This window comes from Eucyclogobius newberryi, unplaced genomic scaffold (genome assembly GCF_026437365.1).
Source record: "Eucyclogobius newberryi isolate DKJ021-1_F unplaced genomic scaffold, fEucNew1.0.hap1 SCAF_16, whole genome shotgun sequence".
NCBI lineage: Eukaryota > Metazoa > Chordata > Actinopteri > Gobiiformes > Gobiidae > Eucyclogobius > Eucyclogobius newberryi.
The window spans coordinates 6,510,440-6,531,280 of NW_027315790.1; the positions used below are offsets into that span (position 1 = coordinate 6,510,440).

Below are 20,841 nucleotides of genomic sequence, written 5' to 3' on the forward strand. Positions count from 1 at the left end.
TATATGAAATTCATGGTTAATTGATTTGTAGTTGCAGAGTTATTGTATGTTTGTAAGTATATACAAATCTACCGGAAAGTGCTAATGAACTGCATTAACGCATATTAATGAATCAAATAAAATCAAATAACCATGGCATGTGTTTATCAATTAACATCATAAAAGTGAAAATAAATATCAGCCATTAAATGTTATTTAGATCTAAAAAAAAAAAAAAATACACACAAATTCCCCTCTAGTGCGAGAAAGCATTTACGAGATAAATACGGAACCCCAAAATGAACTGTTGGATCTATATTTGACTGAATATAGATAAAGCCATGTAGCAGCTATTGATTTTAGCCTCATTCCAACACTCGTTTGAAGCTGTATTAGGTTAACCTGGCCAGCAGTTCCAAAAGGCCTGAATAATGCATAATGATAGTGAGCCTTACATAGCAAAGGGCTAAGAGCTAACTCAGGGGGGAAAAGTGTTTGGGTTGCTGTAAAAGCCCTCAATTATCTCCTAATGATTCTCTCGTGTGTTCTGCAGGTGGTGGAGGTTTTCTGCTGAGGAAAAGCACATTGGCCAGGAGGAGGCCGTAACATGGCGAGCGTAACTAGAGCCAGACATTAAAGCCTCAGCGGGACAGCATAACAGAAGAGGAGCCGCGCACGGGCCCGAGGAGTTCCCGGGGAACAAACACAGGTGGGCTCAGGGGAACGTCACGGGGTTGGTGAGGGTTTTCTCGTGAAAACCTGTCCAGAAAGATGAAACGCTTCTAAAACAGGTAGTTAAAGTACACTGTATCATCTGAGAACAGGCATATTTGTATCTACAGTATATGCAACTATCAAACGTTTGCAGTCAACGAATCAAGGACTCTGCTCAATGAAAAAAAGAGCTCAAAATGCACGGAGGTTTAGCTATTTATATCTTTATATATAGATATCTGACCCGAGGCACAGCAGCAGCGGTGGGCCTGTGTACCCCCTCAACACAAGACTGGAGTATCCTGTATATCTGACCTTATAAAACATGAAATAACACCGCTGCCAAATATCAGTGGAAGTTTCAATATCAGGCCGATGATGATATAGTTCAAAAGCCATAATGAGTAATGCATAACATGTATATGAAAAGAAACTTTAAGCACAATGATTGTTTTTCCCGCTCTGAGCTGTTTGTGTTTTCACTGTACCGTTTGTACCTATTGAGTGACTGAAGTGTGTTTTCAAAGACCACCGGTTTCTTTACTCAGATTGAGGGCCACTGTCGCGCTTCCATTTGTACAATTCTGGCTTCAAATGCTAAGACGCTAATGCAGCAAGAGCCTAATATTCGTCTTCGTCTCACTCGATTTGATGACCAGCTCCTGTTCTTATTGACATTTTTATTGACCCAAACAAAACACACCCACCCACACAGTCACTCACTCCAGGATTGATCTGAGTTCTACCACATAGTGATAATAGTGGCTGCAATCCACATTAAAGGCTAAACTCAAAGCTCAGTGCTGCTCTGAATATATTCAAATTAGATCACGCCGATGATTATTCTAGGGCCATGTTGTTGACTTTACTTTGAGAGGAATTAGTTGTTCTGTTAGTCAGGTAAATGGCACAAAAAGATTATTATTAAGCGATCCAACAGAAAAGGATTATGAAAAATCAACTTTGATGAGCTTTTTTTAAGTGTTTCCTCATCGTTTGTTTGCTTTTTCTTATTAATTCTTGCATGAGAAATCCTGTATTATCTGGCAACTGAGGCTCAAGTGCTCTGAAAATTACAGTTTTCACTGGTCCCCTGTCCCCACCCACATCCCTCTACTTAGTTGTGCCACTTTCCAAAATTAAAACCTTGAAACATGTAATTGTAAATTTTAGGGAAAAAGCACAGGGCCTAAAATGGAACCTTGGGGCACACCAAGAGCAGGAATCTGGACTTAAATACGGGTATAGACCATGAGTGTGAGGTTGGTGTCAAAACAAAAATGAATTAACATCATTGTTTCATTGTAAAAAAAACATGATCTTAGCTGTACAAATGTGATGTTGATTTGAGCATGCTCAGCTATAGGGAGCGGTATCCAGAACCAGCTCCACTTGCTATTTTTAGCAATGCTTGTGTTTAGAGGTACTTTTATGCTTGCACTCGGTGCAATAAGCAATTGTTTTACATCATTTAAAATGCTTCACATTTTAGTTTTAGTTCTAGCAATTTATTAACATTACATATTATTTTATAGGCTATACTGTATCTTTAGAATTGATAAAAGAATTAACCCTAAGAGGAATTGTCAATACCATCAATATCAATGAAATCTTATCAATACCCATCCCTACTCAGCTATACAGTTTGGCACTAATAGATGGTTTGTAAGGATGCAACAATAATGGCAGGATTAAAAGTCTCACATGCTTTTTATACTCAAATACTCCCAAAACAAAAATAAAAATACAGTACAAAGAAAGATGTGCTGGGCGACACAGCAAAACAATAAATCACAATGCTATTTGTTTTGTCTCCATTAGATCAGTGCCATTGAACACACATTCATTCCTCCAAAATGTAAACTCGGCTCAAAACCACATGCTTTCACTGAGGACAAAAAAACCTAACCACATCATTGGCGATTACACGTCTCAGATAAATGAGGCACTGTTTTCAACATCCTTCCATTCCAAAACACCAACAACGGAAATTCATTATTTATACACCTCTGTAATGTACTTTTGACTGGAAAAGAAGAAGGACGGAACAAACTGTCAAGGACTGGACTGAAATGGATAATTTGACATCCATCCATCCATCCATTTTCTACCGCTTGTTCCCTTTCGGGGTCGCGGGTGACTGGAGCCTATCCCAGTGACTTCGGGCCTTAGGTGGGGTACACCCTGGACAGTGGCCAACTCGTCGCAGGGTCAACACAGAGACATAGACATTACAGACAGTTCACTCTCACATTCATTCACTAGGGCCAATTTAGAGTTGTCAATTTTGCCTAACACATGCATGTCTTTGGACGGTGGGAGGAAGTCGGAGAACCCGGAGAGAACCCACGGTAACACGAGGAGAACATGCAGACTCCACCCTGAGAGATCATGTGATGTTGGTCTGGTCTGGGAATCTCCTTCTTGGGATGCAAGAGCGCTAACCGCCTTTGCCACCGTGCACCCCAGGATAATTTGACTTTTACTTTGAAATTGAATATGGACAAAGCTAATGTGAATACTCTTAATATAACATATGTATTCTCTATTTATTGTGCAATATGTTAACAGGATTTCAGGACTCTAACAGCTCGCTCATTCATACTGACCTACCACTTGTTGCGTCAGTGCATTAAGCTGCCAGGGCTGAAGCTGTTTGAACTTAACTGTGTGCTCCCCCATGCGCGCAGAAGGACGCATGTACAATAGAGACATTATGTGGACAACAGAGCGTCCACAGAACAGAGCTGTCCTTCATTCTTCATGCGGAGCTCAGCCTTATAACGGAGTCAAGATTCCGTCAGCTGCGTTGGCAAAGAACAGTTTCAGCAATTTAAAAAGTCAGATCCATTCTTTTTCTTTGTGGGTTTGTACAAGCGGGGGCCGATTCTATGCCAGTTTTCTCTCCGCTTTGGCGGCCGGCCCTCCTAAGACGAGGATGATTGCAGTCAAATCGAAATCACTGTTAAGGCAAGTTTGGACTCAGTGAATGATACGCGAATGTATCTTTGGTGAGGACTTACATGCTAAACAAATGGAGGACTCGTGCCAGGGGAGGACATGACATTTGGACTCTGACTTTGGACGCAGTTGATGATGTTGATGCTTTTCTACGCCCGGATCACCTGTCCCCGCCCACATCCCTGTACTTAGTTGTGCCACTTTTCAAAAATAAAACCTTGAAACATGTAATTGTAAATTTCAGGGGAAAAGCACAGGGCCTAAATTGGAACCTTGGGGCACACCAAGAGCAGGAATCTGGACTTAAATATGAGTATAGACCATGAATGTGAGGTTGGTGTCAAAACAAAAATGAAATCACTGTTAAGGCAAGTTTGGACTCTGACTTTGGACGCAATTGATGACGTTGATGCTTTTCTACGCCCAGATCAGACCGAGGGTTTGAGAAACAGCCCCGGGCAAAGTGGGAAAAGTGGCTCACAGTCGTGCTCTCCATGTATTGGCCAAAGCCCCACTAACTCATACCCCAGCTTATTTACATGTGTCTTTTTACCTGATTTATCTTTTCATGGGACTGGGAATCACAGTTTGTTGGATACACAATACCATAATATTACAGCTTTGCCATACATGCCAGTATTTTTTGTTAAACATCCAACACAAAGGCCTTTTTGTAGAGACTGCAACAGATGAGATAACCAGCTCCATGTCACTTTGTTTTCCCCAAAAACACCAAGTAATCCCGTAGTTACGGGCCGCGAAAGACGCGAAACCGAAAGTGACGCATCATTAAGTAACACAATGAGGTTTTAAATAAATAAAGAAAAAACATGATAAATACACACAAATGCCCCACACAGTAATTTTATTATTTTCTAAAATTATTCAATATAAACAAATAACACAATTGTAGCAGTCACAGTAATTTTGTAAAAATATACCAAATGTTGATATCGCATAACAGCAATAATGATACTGTATCACCAAAATTTAGTATCACGATTTATCAATATTTTTATATTTTAGCACTGTCCTACAATTAAGATTATTCAACATTTGCTAAAAGCTAAACTAAAGAGGAGCTCTGGGCACATGCGGGAACTCTCTGTGCTCTGCCTCTGACACCAGACCTTGAAATGTCTCTTGAATTGAAACCTAATCATTTTCAGATTCAAAGCTGAATGACATCAGAAAAACAGTGACATTTGATAACTATACTGCATATCACAATAAGCTTTTTTATACTATTCCCACACAGTCATTTCAATGCAAATATACAATGTTTAATTATGTATGAATGAGGCAATGGCTCCAGGAAGAACTCATGGTGTCAGCTTTCGGTTTATGCACCATTTTGTGGACATTTTCTCATTAAAAAGAAGTTAATATTATATTTTAAAGTATTTTTGCCACGGCAACAGCTTTAATTTCTTTGAACTCTTACACAGCTTACACAGCTAATGGAGATCAAATAAATAAAAATTTGAAATAGGTTAGTCGAAGAAAGATTATTCTAAATGCCATCTTCAGGACAGTATATTACAAACAAGTGGAGTATATTTACAAGTATATTTAAGACTAAAACTGGATTTTTAGAATATTCTCATCCTCATTTTGGGCTTTGCTGCAGCGCCACATTTTTCCAGCCGTGTACTGTAAGGAACCTTGACTTGTCCGATATGATATGCAATGAACCCACTGCCCGGAAGGGAAGACTCCTCGTGACAACCGGCCAGCCATGATTTTTGCAGCTGTCACAAACAACTGTCAGTACTGGGTACACTCCAGGACTCCAGGGTCAGCTCATAAACCTTTCAAATACATCCCCCCGATCCATACGTCTGCAGCAATCCAAGTGTCGAGCACAAAATAAATAACCTGCTGCAGACGCTAATGAAGCGGTGCGGAGTCTGCAGTCTGACATGTGATTCAGTAACGTGTACTTTTACAGTCATCGCCGACGGAAACGATTTACCTGTGTTAAAAGCCAAAAGTATTAAGGCAGCAGTCGTTTTGAGGAATTATAGCAGCAATTTCAAAAGGATTTAGCAGATGTAAAAAACTTTCAATCATTTTTTTGTTTTTACCCCCATTTTTTTAAATATATGTACACACACAGAACAAAAACATGACCAGAGAGCAAGGAAAAAATGAAAATCACGGCATGTCAAACGTTTTTCTTACTTGGTGTTTTCAATGTAGGTTACACTGTTTGAAGAATGGTAAATATGGAAAAAAATCATTGTGTTGGATCTGTCAAAATCTTAACGTTTGGTGTGTGTAGGTGCTACTTTAAGGCCTAATCTTTATGGCTCTGTGGGAGAAAACGGCCTTCGACGATATAATGTACCATTAAATGAAATAATAAAACAATCTTAGGTTCAGATCCGTTGCTTCCCACATGAAAGCTAATATGAGAGAGGAAACTGACCAAAAAACGGCCAAACCTAAAATATAATAAAAACAGTTTTGCCTGTTTTTCCCCTTAAGTGAGTTTACTTTCCTCTGACAATAACAGTTAACCCTTATCTCACTGTCATTGATTGAGTAGACATTTCTGTGGCCAGGAGCTTTTGGTGCATGAGTTTTGTGTAGCTGCAGTGGTCTTGTTGTGTATCTGCTTTTCTACAACTGTTAGGTTCAGCTACAAACTAACTATCAAGCAGAGTTGTAAACGTTAGTTATTAGACTTAGCTCTGTCCCGAACTATTTTGTCACTCACTGCTAAAATTCTGAATGTGGTGATGCCGTCTTCATAACTTCTATAATCTAGGCGTGTATTGGAGCCAGAACCAGGGGCCGACACATGGTCCAGCTTCATCCCAAACACCTACAAAACAACGAAGGCCACATTAACATTCCACGGGCCTCCGAGATGGCTTTGTCATCTTAATCGAATTAGTCTAAAGAGGCGTCTGATTCTCTGACCTTCACGTGCATGTCACATATCAATTACAAGTGTGTAAAGCCGTTATAGGCCCTCAGGGTACAGGCACGAGGTAATGAATACCAAGGTTAAACATTCAAAACGCTACGAAGTATATTGTTGAATTCATGTCAAGATAATTAATGAAACTTGTATGTAAATTCACCAATGGAGCTAATGGATACCCATGACAAAGTAGCACTTGTCTATCATGAAAGAAAAGCTTGACAAATGTGATTGAAAGAGTGTGAACTTAAGCATGTTATTATCTATGAATTAGCAAAACAAAGCTAGTGAACGGTAGCATAAACCTTTTCCTGTTTATCGACGCACAGCACTCGTATCAAGATCAAAAATATGATATCTTTAGTGCGTAAGGCATCAAAACATCAACCAAACAAAACTTTTTTACATAAAGAGAGGTTAAAATGAGGCATAGAGGCTTGGCAGAAAAGTGAAAAAACGCTTGTTAATTGCTGAGAAAATATACAGGTTGAAGGTCATCTTCTCCATGATAAATATATCCTGATACCTATAACACGGGTTACGTTCACAAGCGCACCAAAATGTGATTATTATCTGATTTCAGGACCTTTAAGAATATTTAAATGACATGCAAACCTCAAAATGGGATATGAGTAACCAGAGGGATCATGACCGCAAATAAATGATGATTCTGCTGTTTACTTTCATTTTTATTACATTTAAATCATCTTTTTGAGTGCGCATGTAACCTGAGCCACGGTCAATCCACTCAGGCCCGAGCATGTCCCCGTTATGGCCTTCCACTCGGCAGGTCGCAATACTTCAACCATGTAGTGGTCTTTTGTACTGACCATTTCAAACATATTACCCTAACACAGCACTGTAGAGGTAAAAGGGACAGAATGGTGACATATTTTTGATATAGATCCATGTATAGCGTTTTAAAAGTTTGTGCTGTGAGCTGTTATATGAGCAGAATATTTCACCCTGGAGAGACTCAGACAAACACAGAAAGGACTGTTAAGCAGCTTTATTACGTGGGTTATTTGGCGCTCAGACCCCGGCGGAAGACATTGCGATCATGGGCACTCCATTATCTATTTGTATTAGATGTGTCCCCCCAGGGCCTGGAGACTGGTGGTGGTAGATATGGTGAGGGGGTCGATGATTAGGATGAGAGGGATGCAGAGGAGGAGGAGGGGAGGTGGTGGGTCGCAGTACGGTCTGAAGCGGCCGAGCCGACTGAGTGAGGGTTGATATGGGACCGGCTGTGCACTGGGAGCAGAGGTGCCGCGTGCCACGGGGAGGAGTCACTTGGGTGCACTGATTGAAGATGGGGAGCAGGTGCAACGGGCGATGTCCTGTCCTTAGACCCTCCTTCTGTCCTTAGACCCTCCTTCTGTCCTTAGACCCTCCTTCTGTCCTTAGACCCTCCTTCTGTCCTTAGACCCTCTTTCTGTCCTTAGACCCTCCTTCTGTCCTTAGACCCTCCTTCTGTCCTTAGACCCTCCTTCTGTCCTTAGACCCTCCTTCTCGGCCAGGAAAAACTACAAAAACCTCCTTGGGAAAAAGTAGAAACCTGGAGGAGTTCCGCTGTGAAGGAGGATCTGACTCCCACAGACGGACAGGCCGGACTGGGTGCGTTGGTCGAGCTGGGGAGCAGGTGGCCTTGACGTAGCAGGTGACGTAGATGGGTGGAGTTAGGTCTTCCTGGCTGAACTTTCGCAGGCTTCATGAGTGTGATTTGCACTGACAGGAAATGCGTTTCTACTTTTCTGAATTGCGTAAACTGTCATGCACTGCGTGTACACAAAGGAAATACAAGTGAGTGCGTACACCTTCTAAATGCAATACGATTCTATCTCTTGTTACTTAATTCCTATTCCTGATTTGTGCATTCTAGAGCAGTTTTTGGTGTGCCACTTTTCTCCACAAAAATATCCTGACTTATTCTACCTAATCTTTCATAAAGTCAGTTCTTCTGGACACGTTTGAAATAAAATTTGAACAAAATCCTATTATAAAAGCATGAATTACAAATCTAAAATCATTCACATTTACATATATTTTCCAAATCGTGTATTTCTAGTGCAATTCCCTTTCCCATTTAGTCCGACATACAACGTTGTACTATTTTACTGGACGAGACGGGAAAGAAAATCAGATTGAGAGAATGTGTTCGATTTTGAAAACATTTATGGCAGAATCCTGTGTACTTACTCCAAATGTGAGGAGATGGACACGTTTTCAGATGGGTCATTCCGGGACGCTCGGAGGAGAGTTGAAGTGTGTCCAGCCTTTCCCTGGCTCTGTGCCTCGGCAGCTTGCTCTTCTTTTGCCGCAGGCTTCTTAAACTACAGCAGGGTTTCAAACAGGATTCTCCATAATGCGCACGGCCTTGGACGCATTCCCACTCGCAAATAACGCCTTTGACTTTGCAAACAAACTTCAGAGTAAGTTGTCATTTGCAGCCAGTTGTAAAGGTTGTTGGAATGAATAACTTTGACGTTTTAAGAACATTAGAGGCAAGTGTAACAGCTCTTCTAACCAGTTTAACCTAAAATAAGTGTTAATATTGACTATTTCTCAATTCGCTAAGCGTTTAATCTGCTTTGTAATTTTGTAAATCTATTTGTGACAGACATATTTATATCACTTATTACTCACATTCAAATCTTCATCATCGTTATTATGTGTGCATTCAACACTTAAAGGTACACTATGGAAAGTCTTTGATGGGAGTATTTATCCAGAAAAAAAGGTTCAACACCATAATCAGGCCTGTTTTGCAGCCAGTTCCTGTACTGAGAGCAGACACACATATTACCCTCCACAGATCTGATCTGTAACTTGGCCTGGTGTTATCTGCGTCTCTCCATGGAGATAGATCAGTTTAAGTCCAGGCTGTGGGACATTCCTGCTTAAGCAATTACAGAAGAGCTGAAGAGACAGCGTGTCCCGAGTCTCATCCTTACAGTACTTCCACCCAAAAACACGTGAATTCTCCGGTGCCTTGTGTCTACACTCTGCTGTGTGCTCAATAATAACTCTACACCCAATCACAAGCCAAACATAGGCAATAATGTGATCCAATCCCCGCCAATATCCTCCTCCTCCTTGGTCGTGGAGAAAGCGAAATCCCCAAGTAAATGTGTGGAGCGTCTGCCTATAGATTGAGCCAAATGACTGTAAAGTGCTGTAACCATCCTCTTCTGCTCTTCTGCTCAGGTAAACTCGGAGTAAAAGCATAAATGTGTTACAACTTTGATATTTAGTGCTTTCATGTGGAAAGCAAAAGAGAAACTTAACTGTATGACTTGTTTGAGTTATAACTGAATAGACATCATTCAAATATGTTTTCAAATACGCTATTACATGCTTGATAAGTATTTTTTTGCATAATATTGGTCATATATTTCACACAAAAACAGGTATTGCAGGTACAGTATCAGGCCTAAGAGTGAGTTATACAGTAGTAATATTTTGAAGCTTCGAAAGATCATAAATTGCATGATCTCAACTATTTGTCAAGGCACTGCATCATTGTGACATTGTGGATGTATAATTTGAACAGAGTATTTTCACCTCCGTTTGTCAAACAGCTCTGACCTCAGAGACTGTCGCTTCTTGTGCAGCAGATGTCCACAGACTCGTGCTTCCAACTCTGACACAAGCACCCTCTGACTCATCACACGCCTCGGCCAAAACCACAGATCTTTTGTGGATGGAAAGATGCTTTTCAAAAGTTTTCTTTCTTTTCTAGGCATATGGTTCGGTCCTTTTTGAAATAAAAAAGAATTGGGTTTGAAAACTGCTTGTCAATGTGATTTGAACATTCTGAACAGTTTGAGGTTGTGTGATGTACTCTCACTCAGTACATCATTTCACCTTGGCTGTTTTAGCTCTATATAAACTATATTTTAAGTTCATATTATTTATAATATATAATGTCCTTTTAGGATCAGTTTTACCTGGGGACGCCTGTAGAATTTAGTTATTTTGTTTGCATCTTCAGTCATTTTCTTTTTTTTTACTTTACTCCGGAAATGGCGGACTGCCAAGCAGACTGAAATATAACAATAACCCTGAATTTGATTAATGTCATTAGCATTTCTTTTATTTTTGGTTTTAGTGTTTTGTACTGTACGCACGTGTAACGTGAAACGTTCTTTACCACGTTGTTCTAATCAGAATCAGAACGACATCCAGGCGATCAAATTTCTTATGATCCATTTTATTGATCTAAACTTTAAACCAAAAGCACCCAAACTTTTCCCTAAGAGCCTTCAGCTGTTCAGGTCCTCTGACTGTTTGTGTTTACAAAAATGGTTTGTTATATACCGTATTTTCCGGACTATAAGTTGCACCTTTTTTCATAATTTTGGCCGGGGTGCGACTTATACTTATATTTATACTTACGACTTATATGTGATATTATTTGTTATTTTCACACTTGCAACTGCATTTCATACTCCAGTGCAACTTATATATGTTTTTTTCTTCTCTATTATGCATTTTTTGGCTTGTGCAACTTATACTCCAGTGCGACTTATGGTCCGAAATGTAGAAAAGAACAATAATTGATTGCCAAATGGTCGGTGGCAAATTAATAGTATTAAATTAGTTCAAAATGGGACAAGATTTACCTGAGGAGTTTGCTGAAATACAGTAGGTAAAATTCGGGGGAACGTTAACAGACATTTTTTACAGAAGTACAACGTTCTTAATTCTTACACTTTACCTGAGGACCCGAGGTAAAACTAATCCAAGTGTTGCGAATGTTGTCATGCGAAGGCCTGTCTTAATATTACGATGCAGATTATAGTCGTTGGATGGGTAAAAAATGCACAGTGACATTTGAGACTCAATAAATGTTTCTTTGCACGAGTGAGTGTTTCACGGAGCAAAGCCAGCGACTGAGTCACGCCTGCTGCGACCACAGCTCAACGTGCACAAGAGAAAACAGCGAGGCAGCAGAGACCTACCATTTATGCCACGACCCAAGCGCCGTCCCGTCTGGACCCGAGCCTCTGACTTACCCGTATTGCCTCTTTTGTCAGTCAGATCACAAAAAAAAGAATACAAATAACTGCACAGAGAGGAAAAAAACACATAGAAAATAATTACAAATAATAACTCGCCCCCTTAGGGTTAAGGTATGGGTGTAACTGCGGGGGTATGAGGCACTGCAAAGAGCACACCTCTAATCCCAGCACCTACATCACCCCTCCTTCACAAACAGTACCAACTTTATACTATTTCAGTTCAATTTATTTTTGTAACGCCCAAAATCACAACAGCAGTTGCCTCGAAGGGCGACAGTGAAAAACAGATTTAAACAATGTTCATATAGGGACTTGGCAATGTCCCAGCATCCCGTATCCGTAGACAAATGTCCCAAGCTCCCCTGTCCTTAGAGTCTCCTTCTCGGCCAGGAAAAACTGCCAAACCTGGAGGAGTTCCACAGTGAAGGAGAGATCCAACTCCCTCAGGCGGACAGAAGGACGCGAGATAGACAGTGGAGCTGGAGGAGGAGAACCAGTTCTTCATATGGAGTAGAGACCATTTCTCTAGGCAGTTGAGGAGCATCTGGGTCCACAGGTCATCGATGTGCCTGTTCCACTCCCGGCAGGGCAATGGGAAAAGCAATGAACAGATTGCAAGTGAAATTAAACATTAAATATAGTTTGATAGAACAAGTAGTCAGAAGCACAGGATAGTGCTCAAGTTGTCATACTTCCCCCAGAGTTGCTCCTAGGGCAGCGGAGCTGAAACTGTAGCTTTATATTTCTGTTCCTAACTGTCCTGACCATAAGCCATTTCAAAGAGGAACGTTTTAAGCCTGGACTTAAATGAAGAGACTGTGTCGGCCTCTTTAACATGGACAGGAGCTTTTTCCATAACACAGGAGCTCTGCCTCCTACTGGGCTTTTAGAGACTCTACTTCATTTAACAGTTTCACGACCGCACAGTTTGAAATAGACTCATGGACCCATTGGCTTTTATGTTCAGTGGGATGTGGAGAATAAGTGTGCCAAATTTCAAATTTATTTTTTTCATCCCATTCAAAATGCCTGTAAACCAAAGCGCATGTAAGTCTATGGCAATGTTGGTCAGGTTGCCAGTCTTGCCGCTAGAGGTATGCAGTCATTGGCTTTTTTGTGTAGAATAGTAAGCAGAAAGTGTGTGCCAAATTTAATTTGTTCATGTCAAAGTAAAGGGGCGCTGATAAATATAGCTATATATAATTTATCATTGCGTTCAGCTCACCATTCTGCACAAAACCATTCTCATGCCAGAGATACGCAAGTTCTAACTTATAAATAGCACTTATTGTTAACGAGCTTGCCACGCCCACATTTGGAATTGTATCAAAAAACAAGAAAATCGCACACGAGTGTAGTTCAATTTGACACATTTTCAAGCCTTTTGATTGAGAATCCAAGGTGGTAAAAGTATGAGATGTCCGAATTTGAAAAAAATGGGTTCTGCCTACAATGGCCGACTCCATTATAATGTTTTACTTGACCCCGGGAACCTATGCCAGGATCCTGTTTGTGGACTTCAGCTCTGCATCCTCCTGCTCTGCTCCAGGACAAGCTCTCGCAGCTCAACGTGCCTGACTCCACCTGCAGGGGGAGCACTGACTTCCTGACAGATCGGAGCCAGTACGTGCGGTTGGGAAATAATGTCTCAGACACTCGGACTATCAGCACAGGAGCTCCACAGGGCTGTGTACTTTCTCCCCTGCTCTTCTCCCTGTACACAAACTGCTGAACCTCCAGCCATGAATCCTTAAAACTGTTCAAGTTTGCGGACGACACCACCCTCATCACCACCCTGCCTACAGGAGGGAGGTGGACCGGCGGGTGTCCTGGTGCAGTGGTAACAACCTGGAGTTCAATGCACAGAAGACAGTGGAGATGATCTTCAGGAAAGTCACAGTTACAGACTCCCCCATCACCACTGTAGACTCCTTCCACTTCCTCTAAAATCACCATCACCAGGACCTCAAGTGGGAGCCAACATCTGCTCCCTCAACAAGAAGACCCAACAGAGGATGTACTTCCTGCGGCAGCTGAGGAAAGCCAAGCTGCCAGCGGAAAGGATGTTGCAGTTCTACACAGCCATCATTGAGTCCATCCTCACCTCCTCCATCACCGTGTGGTACGCTGGAGCCACAGCCAGGGACAAACAGAGACTACAGTGCATTGTTCTGCTGAGAATGTGATCAGCTGCAGACTTCCATCTCTGCAGGATCTGTACATCTCCAGGACTCTGGGATGTAAAAGTCGGATCATAGCTGACCCTTCTCACCCTGGACATGGACTATTTGAGCCACTCCCCTCAGGCAGGAGGCCACTCCCCTCAGGCAGGAGGGAGATTGACACTCATCTTCCTCCTCTTCCATTTTCTAACAATTGCTCCAACAGTAATTTTTTTATTTAGCTTAGGTGACAATACAGTTTTTTTAATTATAAATTTGATTTGATAGTCAATAAATAAATATGAGAGAAATGTCACTAAAACAAAACAAAACATGCCACTGGCACAGTCAACAAAGAATTGAGCTTCTTATTTAAGCTCCAAAAAGATTGGGAAGAAGAACATGTAATGAATCCCACTCCTATTGTACTCACGTTGGTTTGACTAAGCCACCCCACTTTTAATCAGGTGCGGTACCATAATGTTAGCTGTGTGTCACATCGCAATGTTTGCTACTAGATTATGAAGGTAGAATTTAGTGGTAAAATCATTTGGGCCAATTCACCCGGAGGACTGAGGCTAATGAACATCACGCCTGATTCAATTTCTCGAAATTAACATATGCAGTGTCACTGCTATGGTACAGAAAATATTCCACTCTTCTCATCAGGCTGTGGCAGATGCTTGAACATTCCAATTGTTAGAATTTGGTCAATTTTTCTTCTTTTTTTCTGGTGTTCTTCAACACCAGAAAAAAAGGAAATTAAGGAAAATGTTCTTATCGTTCTATGTATCACAGTACCTTCTATAAAGAGTTGACTTCCTTTTTTTTAATTGCACTTATATATATTTCCCCCCCCACTGTCAGTTGTGCTTGTAATCCAGCGGACAGGGCCATGGCAGAGCGAGGACGAGGATGTCTTATTGATGGAGCAGAAGAAAATAAACAGCAGGGCGGCAAAATAATAGACATGCACACAAGATGTTGCTATGGAGACCTCATTCTCGAGTCCAAAGCGGAATTATACGCAGTGTTGTGTTATATTAGCATGCATTATTTGCTAAATTAAGGCTGATGATGGTGATGATCATTTTATTTAATTACTGCTATTTTTGAGTCTCTCACTACAAACGTGATTCTGAAAAGTTTTTTCAAATGTAATAATGCACCGATGTAGCTGCGGGTGTACCAGGGGGTGCCAGTGCCGAACAAACAGGGAGCTGGCACACACAAACATATAAGTACTTGTGTGATAGGTCTACTTACAAGGGTGTCAGTGGGAATCTTCTTTTACACACTCCTACAACGTTTCTCCTCATACTTGCACTCTTCGTTGCCCTCTCTCAGACATGTCTCCTTTCACCTCCTTTGCCCTCTGCTCTTCCTCTCTCGTCTTTCTCAGGGTCTGCATCTCATTTAAAGCAGTTTTCTCTTTTCTCTAGTTGTCTTGTTCCGCTTTGACTTCCTTCTCTGATGTTTATTTAGTGTCCCAAAAAGCTGTTCATCTCAGCTTTTGGTTAGCAAGTTAATATAATCTGTGTTATGTTACTGATTCCCTGCTTTTGCTCTGTGCATAAACATGTAGGCTATTCAAACATTTTATAACGCGGTTGTTCTGACAGGTTGTCAGGTTCTGACAGGTTGTCAGAACAACCTGTGCTGGCCCTTTTAGTGACTGAGATGAGTAGCAGGTCTGCACTGGGCGGACAGAGAGAGAGGAAGGAGACGTTATACACATATTGAATGCGTACACTTGTAGAGCTGTTATAGCGCCCCCAACAGGACTGGTGTCTGCAGTGACACTGGAGGGACAAAAGTCTCCTCTTTGCTCATGCACGTTTCATTTGAGTGAAACAAACCTGCTGTGCCCAGTGTCCCCAATCAAATGTGAGGCTCCAGCTCACAGCCAGGGGGCGCTCTAGCTGAGGTGAGACAGAGGGCTGGGGCTCCAGGGACCACCGACACAGAAGTTGAACACAAGTGATGCACAGTATGTACAACACACCTGCAGTTGTGTGTCCTTTTGTTAAAATAACAAGTAAAGCCTTGAGGGAGTTGGATTTGTTCATCTGAAATACTCTAGATTACAGGAAATCACATCTATTTTGTGAAAAAGGTGCATAGCATTTGACTTTTACGACAAAACATAGAAATAAAACAAAACTAAAGATCTATTGTCCCTGTTCATTAGGCTTTAAGTTATTACTATTTCATAATGAGTTAAGTCTTACAATTTCGGTCAATCCTCCAGAATCTAGCTACGTCACTGCAATAATGTTTTGCAGCTTCCACTCCACACAGCACTTAAAATGCAAATACTCTTGAATCATTTTAACATTATTTACTAGATAGATTTCATATTCGCTCTGCTCCTCCTACATTTTGTTGCTCCTAATGTAATAGTGACCAAACTTTCGAAACAGGACGAAACTGATTTATGTTGCAGTATAAATGACATCTCTGGAATGAATGTATATAATACACAAGCAAAGTCCTTCAGATGACAACAATCAGGCTTTGTCCTCCACTGTATGGTGTCGCAAACCACACCATAGAATTCAGATTTACAGTCCATACGAAGAGCACCATAAACTGGTGAGATTATTATTATACAGGCAAAATAATAACATTAATGAGTGTCAGTGGTGAGTATTGAATTCTGCTTCTGTAAGAGCTGATTATATCTAAAGACATTTGTCTAAGGACAGGGGACACTGGGACTTTTGTCTAAGGACAGGGGATGCTGGGACATTTGTCTAAGGACAGGGGACGCTAGGACTTTTGTCTAAGGACAGGGGATGCTGGGACATTTGTCTAAAGACAGGGGACACTGGGACATTTGTCTAAAAACAGGGGACACTGGGACATTTGTCTAAAGACAGGGGACACTGGGACATTTGTCTAAAGAAAGGGGACAGTGGGACATTGTCTAAGGACACGGGACACTGGGACATTTGTCTAGGGACAGGGGACACTGGGACTTTTGTCTACAGACAGGGGACACTGGGACATTTGTCTAAGGACACGGGACGCTGGGACATTTGTCTAAGGACACGGGACGCTGGGACATTGCTAAATTCCTATGAACACTGTTTAATCTGTTCTCACTGTCGCCCTTTGAGGCAATTTCTGTTGTGAATTCAGCCATTACAAAAATATATTGAATTGAAATTGAATGGACAGGTCAGTGTGACACGGAGATGAGGGAGAAGGGAGGACAGTGTGTTTGCGCTTCTCTTCTCTACTGCTGCTCTAGTGCCACGGTGCTAGAGTCCATTGCCAACGGTCTCCATCAAGTAGCGGCGTAACACGTGTCAAAACCGCGCTTACTCCGCCACGCACAAACAAATGCAGCGGAAACACGACTTTTTACAGGAAAACTGGATAACTTGCATTGTCCAATTCAACTTTCGAAATAAGGAAAACGAAAAGTGTAGTGTCATCCAAGGGCTCACAATCCGAAACTCTGAAGGTCTTCTTCAGGGGTTACACATTTAAAAGCAAGACGCAGAGAGAGCAGATTAGGAGGGACATTCAACTGAGGCTCTCTCTACCGCGGCCTAGCGCGTGCTGTGTTGTTTTGGCCCAGAATGCTTGACTTAAATGAGATGTCGCTTATCTATGTTTGAGAGCTGTTTTTTTTTTACCAATTACAGCTGCAATGTTATAGCTAAATTACTAGACGCCCCTGAACGTCTCTCAGCCCACATTCACTCTGTAGACTGAACATAAGAGTGGTCTGTAGGTTTGGGGGGAGTGGTCTGTGGGGGGAGTGATCTGTAGGTTTGGGGGGAGTGGTCTGTGGGGGGAGTGATCTGTAGGTTTGGGGGGAGTGGTCTGTAGGTTTGGGGGGAGTGGTCTGTAGGTTTGGGGGATTGGTCTGTAAGTTTGGGGGAGTGGTCTGTAGGTTTTGGGGGAGTGGTCTGTAAGTTTGGGGGGAGTGGTCTATAGATTTGGGGGAGTGGTCTGTAGGTTTGGGGGGAGTGGTCTGTAGGTTTGGGGGAGTGGTCTGTAAGTTTGGGGGGAGTGGTCTGTAAGTTTGGGGGGAGTGGTCTGTAGGTTTGGGGGGAGTGGTCTGTAAGTTTGGGGGGAGTGGTCTGTAGGTTTGGGGGGAGTGGTCTGTAGATTTGGGGGAGTGGTCTGTAGGTTTGGGGGGAGTGGTCTGTAGGTTTGGGAGAGTGGTCTGTAAGTTTGGGGGGAGTGGTCTGTAAGTTTGGGGGGAGTGGTCTGTAGGTTTGGGGGGAGTGGTCTGTAAGTTTGGGGGAGTGGTCTGTAAGTTTGGGGGGAGTGGTCTGTAGGTTTGGGGGGAGTGGTCTGTAGATTTGGGGGAGTGGTCTGTAGGTTTGGGGGGAGTGGTCCGTAAGTTTGGGGGGAGTGGTCTGTAGGTTTGGGGGGAGTGGTCTGTAAGTTTGGGGGGAGTGGTCTGTAGGTTTGGGGGGAGTGGTTTGGGGGGAGTGGTCTGTAAGTTTGGGGGAGTGGTCTGTAGGTTTGGGGGGAATGGTCTGTAGGTTTGGGGGGAGTGGTCTGTAAGTTTGGGGGGAGTGGTCTGTAAGTTTGGGGGGAGTGGTCTGTAGATTTGGGGGAGTGGTCTGTAGGTTTGGGGGAGTGGTCTGTGAGTGGTCTGCAGGTTTGGGGGAGTGGTCTGTAAGTTTGGGGGGAGTGGTCTGTAGGTTTGGGGGGAGTGGTCTGTAAGTTTGGGGGAAGTGGTCTGTAAGTTTGGGGGGAGTGGTCTGTAAGTTTGGGGGGAGTGGTCTGTAGGTTTGGGGGGAGTGGTCTGTGGGTTTGGGGGGAGTGGTCTGTAGGTTTGGGGGAGTGGTCTGTAAGTTTGGGGGGAGTGGTCTGTAGATTTGGGGGAGTGGTCTGTAGGTTTGGGGGAGTGGTCTATAGATTTGGGGGAGTGGTCTGTAGGTTTGGGGGGAGTGGTCTGTAAGTTTGGGGGGAGTGGTCTGTAGGTTTGGGGGGAGTGGTCTGTAGATTTGGGGGAGTGGTCTGTAGGTTTGGGGGGAGTGGTCTGTAGGTTTGGGAGAGTGGTCTGTAAGTTTGGGGGGAGTGGTCTGTAAGTTTGGGGGGAGTGGTTTGGGGGGAGTGGTCTGTAAGTTTGGGGGAGTGGTCTCTAGGTTTGGGGGGAGTGGTCTGTAAGTTTGGGGGGAGTGGTCTGTAAGTTTGGGGGGAGTGGTCTGTAAGTTTGGGGGGAGTGGTCTGTAGATTTGGGGGAGTGGTCTGTAGGTTTGGGGGAGTGGTCTGTAGGTTTGGGGGGAGTGGTCTGTAAGTTTGGGGGGAGTGGTCTGTAGGTTTGGGGGGAGTGGTCTGTAAGTTTGGGGGGAGTGGTCTGTAAGTTTGGGGGGAGTGGTCTGTAAGTTTGGGGGGAGTGGTCTGTAGGTTTGGGGGGAGTGGTCTGTGGGTTTGGGGGGAGTGGTCTGTAGGTTTGGGGGGAGTGGTCTGTAAGTTTGGGGGGAGTGGTCTGTAGGTTTTGGGGGGAGTGGTCTGTAAGTTTGGGGGGAGTGGTCTGTAGGTTTGGGGGGAGTGGTCTGTAAGTTTGGGGGGAGTGGTCTGTAGGTTTGGGGGGAGTGGTCTGTAAGTTTGGGGGGAGTGGTCTGTACGTTTGGGGGGAGTGGTCTGTAAGTTTGGGGGGAGTGGTCTGTAGGTTTGGGAGAGTGGTCTGTAAGTTTGGGGGGAGTAGTCTGTAAGTTTGGGGGGAGTAGTCTGTAAGTTTGGGGGGAGTGGTCTGTAAGTTTGGGGGGAGTGGTCTGTGGGTTTGGGGGGAGTAGTCTGTAAGTTTGGGGGGAGTGGTCTGTAAGTTTGGGGGGAGTGGTCTGTGGGTTTGGGGGGAGTGGTCTGTGGGTTTGGGGGGAGTGGTCTGTAGGTTTGGGGGGAGTGGTCTGTAGGTTTGGGGGGAGTAGTCTGTAAGTTTGGGGGGAGTGGTCTGTAAGTTTGGGGGGAGTAGTCTGTAAGTTTGGGGGGAGTGGTCTGTAGGTTTGGGGGGAGTGGTCTGTAAGTTTGGGGGGAGTGGTCTGTAGGTTTGGGGGGAGTAGTCTGTAAGTTTGGGGGGAGTGGTCTGTAAGTTTGGGGGGAGTGGTCTGTGGGTTTGGGGGGAGTGGTCTGTGGGTTTGGGGGGAGTGGTCTGTAGGTTTGGGGGGAGTGGTCTGTAGGTTTGGGGGGAGTAGTCTGTAAGTTTGGGGGGAGTGGTCTGTAAGTTTGGGGGGAGTGGTCTGTGGGTTTGGGGGGAGTGGTCTGTGGGTTTGGGGGGAGTTGTCTGTAGGTTTGGGGGGAATCGAGTTCTCGAGCGCTGACATTGGGTTGTTCTGTTGTGTATTGAAGGCAGATGGGACACATGGGCCTGGTTACGGTTGCATAATGATCTCCTTGGCATTCTCCTGTTTAGATGTTGCTTGTGTAAATTGCTGCCATTTTGTTACGGTTGCTAAGGAAACAAAATGGAAACATGCTGCTAAAGTAAAGTAAGTAATGTAATTTAATGGTAATTAATACTGTACCAAGTGAGCCTAATATACAGAAAAGTAGTGTTTTAACTGTATGTAAGCATTTGTTCATAAGTATAAAAATATATGGTAAAAGGGGCTGATTTAATTACTGTACTTTACTGTAATTACTTATGCAATGAAATTAAAATGTCTCTTGCCTCAGCTCAAAAACCTTGTAAATGCAGCTCTTAGGGTCAAAATGAGACCGCTGTGTGCTGTCTGCATCATCTGCAAACCAGGAAGTAACGCTGCTGCTCTGTTCGAATGCTAGCTGTTGTTAGCCGTGTTACCGTGCTCTGGGCTCTGAACGTTGTAAGTGAAGTCAGGTAAAGGTTTGGACGGCTTAAACCTGACCCTGACATGTCAAATAGTAGATGTCAGAATAGTGTAAATGTAACCAAAAAAGTATTGTGAAAGTCGACTATGAAAAGTAAATATAGTCATATTTTGAGAAAAGACCTTTTATAACAAAGACAGTGGCATTATTAAATCAAAATGTTAACAACTAATGGACAAATGGTATCAATAATAGATACTATTTCTATCTAGAAACCTTCAGCCACTATATTTCAATATTCATTTTGTTT

At 43.1% G+C, this 20,841-nt stretch overlaps 1 protein-coding gene across 1 annotated transcript in view; it reads left to right on the forward strand.

Moving 5' to 3' along the window:
- Positions 1-536: 536 nt before the first annotated feature.
- thrb (thyroid hormone receptor beta) overlaps positions 537-20,841 on the forward strand; it is a 149,264-nt gene continuing 128,959 nt past the window's right edge. Inside the window, exon 1 of the mRNA XM_072447369.1 lies at positions 537-688. The gene's annotated coding sequence lies outside the window, so the exon portion shown is untranslated. The remainder of the gene's footprint in view (positions 689-20,841) is intronic.